Source organism: Oncorhynchus gorbuscha, linkage group LG05 (assembly GCF_021184085.1).
Source record: "Oncorhynchus gorbuscha isolate QuinsamMale2020 ecotype Even-year linkage group LG05, OgorEven_v1.0, whole genome shotgun sequence".
Classification (NCBI taxonomy): domain Eukaryota; kingdom Metazoa; phylum Chordata; class Actinopteri; order Salmoniformes; family Salmonidae; genus Oncorhynchus; species Oncorhynchus gorbuscha.
Genome location: NC_060177.1, coordinates 70,831,971 through 70,840,102, shown reverse-complemented (window position 1 = coordinate 70,840,102; position 8,132 = coordinate 70,831,971). Strand labels below are relative to the sequence as shown.

The window sequence follows — 8,132 nt, the reverse complement described above, 5'->3', positions numbered from 1 at the left end:
AAATAGTACAAATAAAGAATAACCCTTGAGTAGTAGGTGTGTCTAAACTTTTGACTGGTAATGTACATCCCAAACCTTAAAAAATACACCCATTTAAGAAATGATAACACAATACAGTATTATTGTAAGTTAAATGTTATCTCTATCTGCAATGTATTCAAAGCCTGATGTATTATTTTAACAGCTTTATTGAGTGATGCAAGCAATAAAACATATTGAAAGAATCCCCAGAATATAAATGCACAACCACTTGTATTTGCCCATGTTTCTTGTCCTGTGAGTCCCCTTTCAAGCTCACCAGCTTGATCCCTTTACGGTTCTCTCTCTACTCTGCCTTTTGCTGTTTCCTCTCCCTCTTCTCCCTCCTTGCCTACTTGGCCCCTCCCACCCTCTTCAGATGCTGCTGGCCTTCAGGGGCTCATACTCACTATTACTCATAAGCCCCTACCCCCCCAGCGAAGCTCTCCTCTGTGGTCCTTCGTGCCTCATGGGACAGCCTTTCAAACCTCCTCAGGAACACGACCATGGCACCCAGCAGCCCCACCTGCACCGCCACAAACACAAACAGAAAGACCTGGGAGGCCAGTGCCAGGTCACAGTACCAGTAGTGACAGGACTCCAAAACCTCCTCCTCAGCCAGGTAGACCACCAGCCTTCCCCGCAGGCTGGGAGGGGAACTGCAGGTGACGTTGCTGTGTCCCACATAGTCGACAGGCTGTTTGAGCAGCCAGGAACGCAGGTAGAGCACACTGCAATCACACGCCCAGGGGTTGCCATGGAGAGAGACAGAGCGGAGGGAGGAAAGGGAGTCCAGCAGGCCGTTGGGGAGCGTGGTCAGCTGGTTGTCGTGGAGACGGAGCTCGATGCTGGCAGGAGGGAAGTGGGAGGGTAAAGAGGAGGTGGTGAGGGTGCGGCTGCTGCAGTCTACCTGACCACCATGACAGGTGCAGGACAAGGGACAGCCTGATGACCCTTCAACCCTCCCTGGGGTCATTAAGAGGAGGAGCAGACCCAGGAGTTGGGTCACACATGGCAGGAACCCCCTCATCATCAATGCCAACTCTGGAGAGGGAGGGATGGTGAAAGGATGGAGAGAGAGAGGTGGGGAGACATATGTCATACTGGAAGGGTGGAGGAGAAACAATACCAACTCATGTCTGTCGATGTCTCTGCCATGTGAGGGATGCAGATATAAGTTTAGTGTGAGTGTGAAATGAGTCATTAAAATAGAATATGTATCATTCCAAGCAAGGGAGATAGCAACCCAAAAGTCCTTTTCACACTGCAATGTTCTTAGCATCAGGCTAGACTGGCCCTGTGCGGGGTCATTTCTACACTGTGGTACCCTTTTCTGTCCACAGGAAATATCACTTCTTATTTAGTGTTAAATGTGGATTCCAAAATGCTTTAAATATAAGGTCAGATGTCCTTTACCTCAAGAACACAAAAATATGGATCTTAAAAACTTTTTTTCAATGGATGCAGGTTTTTGCCGTGTTCCTGGGTGTTATTCATCAACTTCCACGATAAATATAAGCCTTACCTAATAACATATTTACAATCTTACTTCATTATTTTATAGTCCAAGTTAAATTCTCTCTGATAATTTTTTTTTTAAATTATTGTATTTATTATTATTTTATTTAAGATATTTTTATGTGTGACTGATATCCCTTTTGTTCGTTGTTCACTCACAGAGCTATGGCTAATTTGGGCTTCAAGTGTCCAGCCTGTTAGGTTCCACCCTGTTGGGTTTATGCACCTAACAAGTTGGGAAAATGCACCACCCAAAAAATATTAGCCTTTTTTCCTGGAGTTATGAGGTCCAAAAGGCACCACATTGGAGAAATGACCTGGCTAGCTTAGCCAGTGTTCACACAAACATTTGTTAACCTGGGTTAAGCGTTAGCCCTGGGTTAAGCGTTAGCCCTGGGCTAAGGATTCCGCTGGTGTAAAGTACTTAAGTAAAAATACTTTATAGTACCACGTACGTTGTTTTTGGAGGTATCTGTACTTTACTTTACTATTTATATTTTTGACTACTTTTACTTTTAACTTCAATACATTCCATAAGAGAAATGTACTTTTTACTCCATACAGTGTACATTTCCCCTGATATCCAAAAGTGCTCCTTACATTTTGAATGCTTAACAGGACAGGAAAATGGTCCAATTCACACACTTATCAAGAGAACATCCCTGGTCATCCCTACTGCCACTGATCTGGCGGACTCAATAAACACAAATGCTTTGTTAGTAAATTATGTCTTGAGTGTTGGAGTGTGCCCCTGGCTATCTGGAAGTTTATAAAACACACAAATTGTGTTTTCTGGTTTGCTTAATATAAGGAATTTGAAATTATTAATACTTTTACTTTTGATACTTGATTATATTTTAGCAATTACATTTACTTTTAATACTTGAGTAAAAGTGAAAGTCACCCAGTAAATGTCTAAAACTATTTGGTTTTAAATATACTTGAGTAATTATGATGATTGGGTACTTTTTCCACCACTGAAGGATTCACACACTTGTACTCCAAAGCCCCGAGCTAACGGACAATTTGGACCAACATTCTATCTCTGACTCGCGCCCAATGTTATAAACTCTATGACATTTATTAATCCATTAATTCCTCTTGCTTCTGGGCTAACATTTGATTTCCTCTTGCTTCTGGGCTAGCATTTGATTCCCTCTTGCTTCTGGGCTAGCATTTGATTCCCTCTTGCTTCTGGGCTAGCATTTGATTTCCTCTTGCTTCTGGGCTAGCATTTGATTTCCTCTTGCTTCTGGGCTAGCATTTGATTTCCTCTTGCTTCCGGGCTAGCATTTGATTTCCTCTTGCTTCTGGGCTAACATTTGATTTCCTCTTGCTTCCGGGCTAGCATTTGATTTCCTCTTGCTTCTGGGCTAGCATTTCATTTCCTCTTGCTTCTGGGCTAGCATTTGATTACCTCTTGCTTCTGGGCTAGCATTCGATTACCTCTTGCTTCTGGGCTAGCATTTCATTTCCTCTTGCTTCTGGGCTAGCATTTAATTTCCCATTGCTTCTGGGCTAGCATTTCATTTCCTCTTGCTTCTGGGCTAGCATTCGATTACCTCTTGCTTCTGGGCTAGCATTTGATTACCTCTTGCTTCTGGGCTAGCATTTAATTTCCTCTTGCTTCTGGGCTAGCATTTCATTTCCTCTTGCTTCTGGGCTAACATTTGATTTCCTCTTGCTTCTGGGCTAACATTTGATTTCCTCTTGCTTCCGGGCTAACATTTGATTTCCTCTTGCTTCCGGGCTAGCATTTGATTTCCTCTTGCTTCTGGGCTAGCATTTCATTTCCTCTTGCTTCTGGGCTAGCATTTGATTACCTCTTGCTTCTGGGCTAGCATTTCATTTCCTCTTGCTTCTGGGCTAGCATTTCATTTCCTACAGTGATGGTTTGAAAAACCTTGCTGTCTGCCTATCAGACATCAAGAAACAATGTTTCACTTTTGAAATTCGATCTTGCTGCTGTGCAGAGAATGCTGTCAGCGAATGAGATATCAACTTTCCTGATCCAGGCGAAATCATGCAACAATATTATTATTATGGATATATGCAATGCAAGAGTGGTGTAAAGCTCGCTGCCATCGGAATAATGGTCTGGGGCTGTTTTTCATGGTTCGGGCTAGGCCCTTTAGTTCCAGTGAAGGCAAATATTAATGCTACACAATAAAATTACATTCTAGACGATTCTGTGCTCCCAACTTTGTGGCAACAGTTTGGGGAAGGCCCTTTCCCATTTCAGCATGACAATGCCCCTGTGCACAAAGCGAGGTCCATACAGAAATGGTTTGTCGAGATGAGTGTGGAAGAACTAGACTTACCTGCACAGAGCCCTGACCTCAACCCCATTGAACACCTTAGGGATGAAACCCTACTAATACACCACGACTGGTATACTGAAGTAACCGCACGAGGAGGCTATAACAGACTTCCTCCGTCGTAATGTTCCTCTAAGGCCCTTCTGCTAGCCCCGGCCTGCTAGCTCTCTGAATCGCCTTGTCTCCAGCTAGCCTAATCTACTCACTGGACCCCTATGATCACTTGGCTACGCATGCCTCTCCCTGATGTCAATATGCCTTGTCCATTGCTGTTCTGGTTAGTGATTATTGTCTTATTTCACTGTAGAGGCTCTAGCCCTGCTCAATAAGCCTTAGCCAACCACTTTGTTCCACCTCCCACACATACGGTGACATCACCTGGTTTAAATGTGTCTAGAGACAATATCTCTCTCATCATCACTCAATGCCTAGGTTTACCTCCAATGTATTTACATCCTACCATACCTTTGTCTGTACATTATGCCTTGAATCTATTCTATCGCGCCCAGAAACCTGCTCCTGTACCCTTATCCTACTCCTCCTCTGTTCCTCTGGTGATGTAGAGGTTAATCCAGGTCCTGCAGTGCCTAGCTCCACTCATATTCCCCAGGTGTTCTCATTTGTTGACTTCTGTAACGGTAAAAGCCTTGGTTTCATGAATGTTAACATTAGAAGCCTCCTCCCTAAGTTTGTTTTATTCACTGCTTTAGCACACTCTGCCAACCCGGATGTCTTAGCCGTGTCGGAATCCTGGCTTAGGAAGACCACCAAAAACTCTGAAATGTCTTTCCCTAATGATAACATTTTCCGACAAGATAGAACTGCCAAAGGTGGCGGAGTTGCAATCTACTGCAGATATAGCCTGCAGAGTTCTGTCTTACATTCCAGGTCTGTACCCAAACAATTCAAGCTTCTACTTTTAAAAATCCACCTTTCCAGAAACAAGTATCTTACCGTTGCCGCTTGCTATAGACCACCCTCTGCCCCCAGCTGTGCCCTGGACTTCATATGTGAATTGATTGCCCCCCATCTATCTTCAGAGCTCGTGCTGCTAGCAGACCTAAACTGGGACATGCTTAACACCCCGGCCATCCTACAATCTAAGCTTGATGCCGTCAATCTCACACAAATTGTCAATGAACCTACCAGGTAGAACCCCAAATCCGTAAACACGGGCACCCTCATAGATATCATCCTAACCAACTTGCCCTACAAATACACCTCTGCTGTTTTTAACCAAGATCTCAGTGATCACTGCCTCATTGCCTGCATCCATAATGGGTCTGCGGTCAAACGACCACCCCTCATCACTGTCAAATACTCCCCAAAACACTTCAGTGAGCAGGCCTTTCTAATCGAACTGGCCCGGGTATCCAGGAAGGATATTGACCTCATCCCGTCAGTAGAGGATGCCTGGTTATTCTTTAAAAGTGCCTTCCTCACCATCTTAAATAAGCAGGCCCCATCCATGAACAGATATATATCCCTTGGTTCACTCCAGACCTGACTGCCATTGACCAGCACAAAAACATTCTGTGGTGTACTGCATTAGCATCGAATACCCCCGTGATATGCAACTTTTCAGGGAAGTTAGGAACCAATATACACAGGCAGTGAGGAAAGCTAAGGCTAGCATTTTCAAACAGATATTTGCATCCTGTAGCACAAACTCAAAACAGTTCTGGGACACTATAAAGTCCATGGAGAATGAGAGCATCTCCTCCCAGCTGCCCACTGCACTGAGACTAGAAAACACTGTCACCACCGATAAATCCAATTGACAATTTCAATCAGCATTTTTCTATGACTGGCCATGCTTTCCACCTGGCTACCCTTACCCCGGTCAACTGCCCTGCACCCCCCACAGCAACTCGCCCAAGCCTCCCCATTTCTCCTTCACCCAAATCCAGATAGCTGATGTTCTGGACCCCTACAACTCAGCCGGGCTAGACAATCTGGACCCCCTCTTTCTAAAATGATCTGCCAAAATTGTTGCAACCTCTATTACTAGCCTGTTCAACCTCTCTTTCATATTGTCTGAGATTCCCAAAGATTGGAAAGCTGCCTCGATCATACCCCTCTTCAAAGGGGGAGACACTCTAGACCCAAATTGCTACAGACCTATATCTATGCTACCCTACCTTATAAAGGTCTACGAAAGCCAAGTTAACAAACAGATTACTCACCATTTCGAATCTCACCGTACCTTCTCCACTATGCAATCTGGTTTCAAAGCTGGTCATGGGTGCACTTCAGCCACGCTCAAGGTCCTAAACGATATCATAACCGCCATTGATAAGATACATTACTGTGCAGCCGTGTTCATCGACCTGGCCAAGGCTTTCGACTCTGTCAATCACCACATTCTTATCGGCAGACTCAACAGTCTTGGTTTCTCAAATGACTGCCTCGCCTGGTTCACCTCCTACTTCTCTGATAGAGTTCAGTGTGTCAAATCGGATGGCCTGTTGTCCGGACCTCTGGCAATCCCTATGGGGGTGCCACAGGGTTCAATTCTCGGGCCGACTCGCTTCTCTGTATACAACAATGATGTCGCTCTTGTTGCTGGTGATTTTCTGATCCACCTCTACGCAGACGACACCATTTTGTATACTTCTGGCCTTTCTTTGGACACTGTGTTAACTAACCTCCAGACGAGCTTCAATGCCGTACAACTCTCCTTCCGTGGCCTCCAACTGCTCTTAAATGCAAGTAAAACTAAATGCATGCTCTTCAACTGATCGCTGCCTGCACCTATAAGCCTGTCCAGCATCACTACTCTGGACGGTTCTGACTTAGAATATGTGGACAACTACCAATACCTAGGTGTCTGGTTAGACTGTAAACTCTCCTTCCAGACTCACATTAAACATCTCCAATCCAAAATTAAATATAGAATCGGCTTCCTATTTCGCAACAAAGCATCCTTCACTCATGCTGCCAAACATACCCTTGTAAAACTGAACATCCTTCCGATCCTCAACTTCGGCGATGTCATTTACAAAATAGCCTCCAACACTCTACTCAACAAGTTGGATGCAATCTTTCACAGTGCCATCCGTTTTGTCACCAAAGCCCCATATTCTACCCACCACTGCGACCTGTATGCTCTTGTGGGCTGGCCCTCGCTTCATACTCGTTGACCAAACCCACTGGCTCCAGGTCATCTACAAGTCTTTGCTAGGTAAAGCCTCGCCTTATCTCACCTCATTTGCACACACTGTATATAGACTTTCTCTACTGTATTATTGACTGTATGTTTGTTTATTCCATGTGTAACTCTGTGTTGTTGTATGTGTCGAACTGCTGTGCTTTATCTTGGCCAGTTGTAAATGAGAACTTGTTCTCAACTAGCCTACCTGGTTAAATAAAGGTAAAATAAATAAGAATACAAATTGGAATGCAAGCCAGGCCTAGTTGCCCAACATTAGTTCCGACCTCACTAATGCTCGTGGCTGAACGTAAGCAAGTCCCCGCAGCAATGTTCCAACATCTAGTGGAAAGCCTTTCCAAAAGAGTGGAGGCTGTTATAGAAGCAACGGGGGACCAACTCCATATTAATGCAGATCATTTTGGAATGAGATGTTCAACGAGCAGGTGTCCACATACTTTTGGTCATGGAGTGTATATGAGGCTTTGAAAATGATATCTAACCTTTGATCTTAATAACAATTCAGTTATACTCCATAGTAGTTGTTTTCTAAAGAGGAAACATAGTTGTCAGACATTTTTATAACTACCACTGGAATTTATCTTTGACGGGTTTTTCTGACATTTTAGACCATTCTCCAATCAAATCAAATTTGATTGTTTGCATACACCATATTTATCATGCTTGTGATATCATACACAGAGAAAGCCTAATGAAACAGTTACGTTACAGTCATAGTGAAAGGTGTTATGGTCTTGTTATGGTCAGGAGAGGGTGCCTTACCTTCCCTGTTGTGTGTGGTCGCAGCAGGAGTGTGTGGTCGTAGCTGTTGCATGTGTTCATAGCAGGAGTGGTTTGCAACTCATCACTCAGAGGCATGAGAGTGTATAAAAGTCCAAGCTGGCCTGCACTGATAAAGCACCCTGACACTCACATATGGTTGACACACACTACTGATTGGACACAGGAAGAACATATTTATTTAATGTCAGCAGCATTTTACTCCTTATCGCTGCCATAGAGGCTCCTGTCAGGGAAGCCATATTTAAGCTTCAGGGGGGTGTATGGATACAGTTAATACTAACACTACTGGCCCCTATTGATACATCTCTACAAACTATCCACAG

The 8,132-nt window shown here is 44.1% G+C and overlaps 1 pseudogene across 1 annotated transcript; it reads right to left on the bottom strand.

The window, feature by feature from the left end:
* Positions 1–170: 170 nt before the first annotated feature.
* Positions 171–7,942, bottom strand: LOC124036446 (annotated as a pseudogene). Its single transcript, XR_006838911.1, has 2 exons — positions 7,789–7,942; positions 171–1,062 (listed from the first exon to the last, which is right to left on the bottom strand). The product of XR_006838911.1 is annotated as a platelet glycoprotein Ib beta chain-like (transcript).
* Between the last annotated feature and the right edge of the window lie 190 nt (positions 7,943–8,132).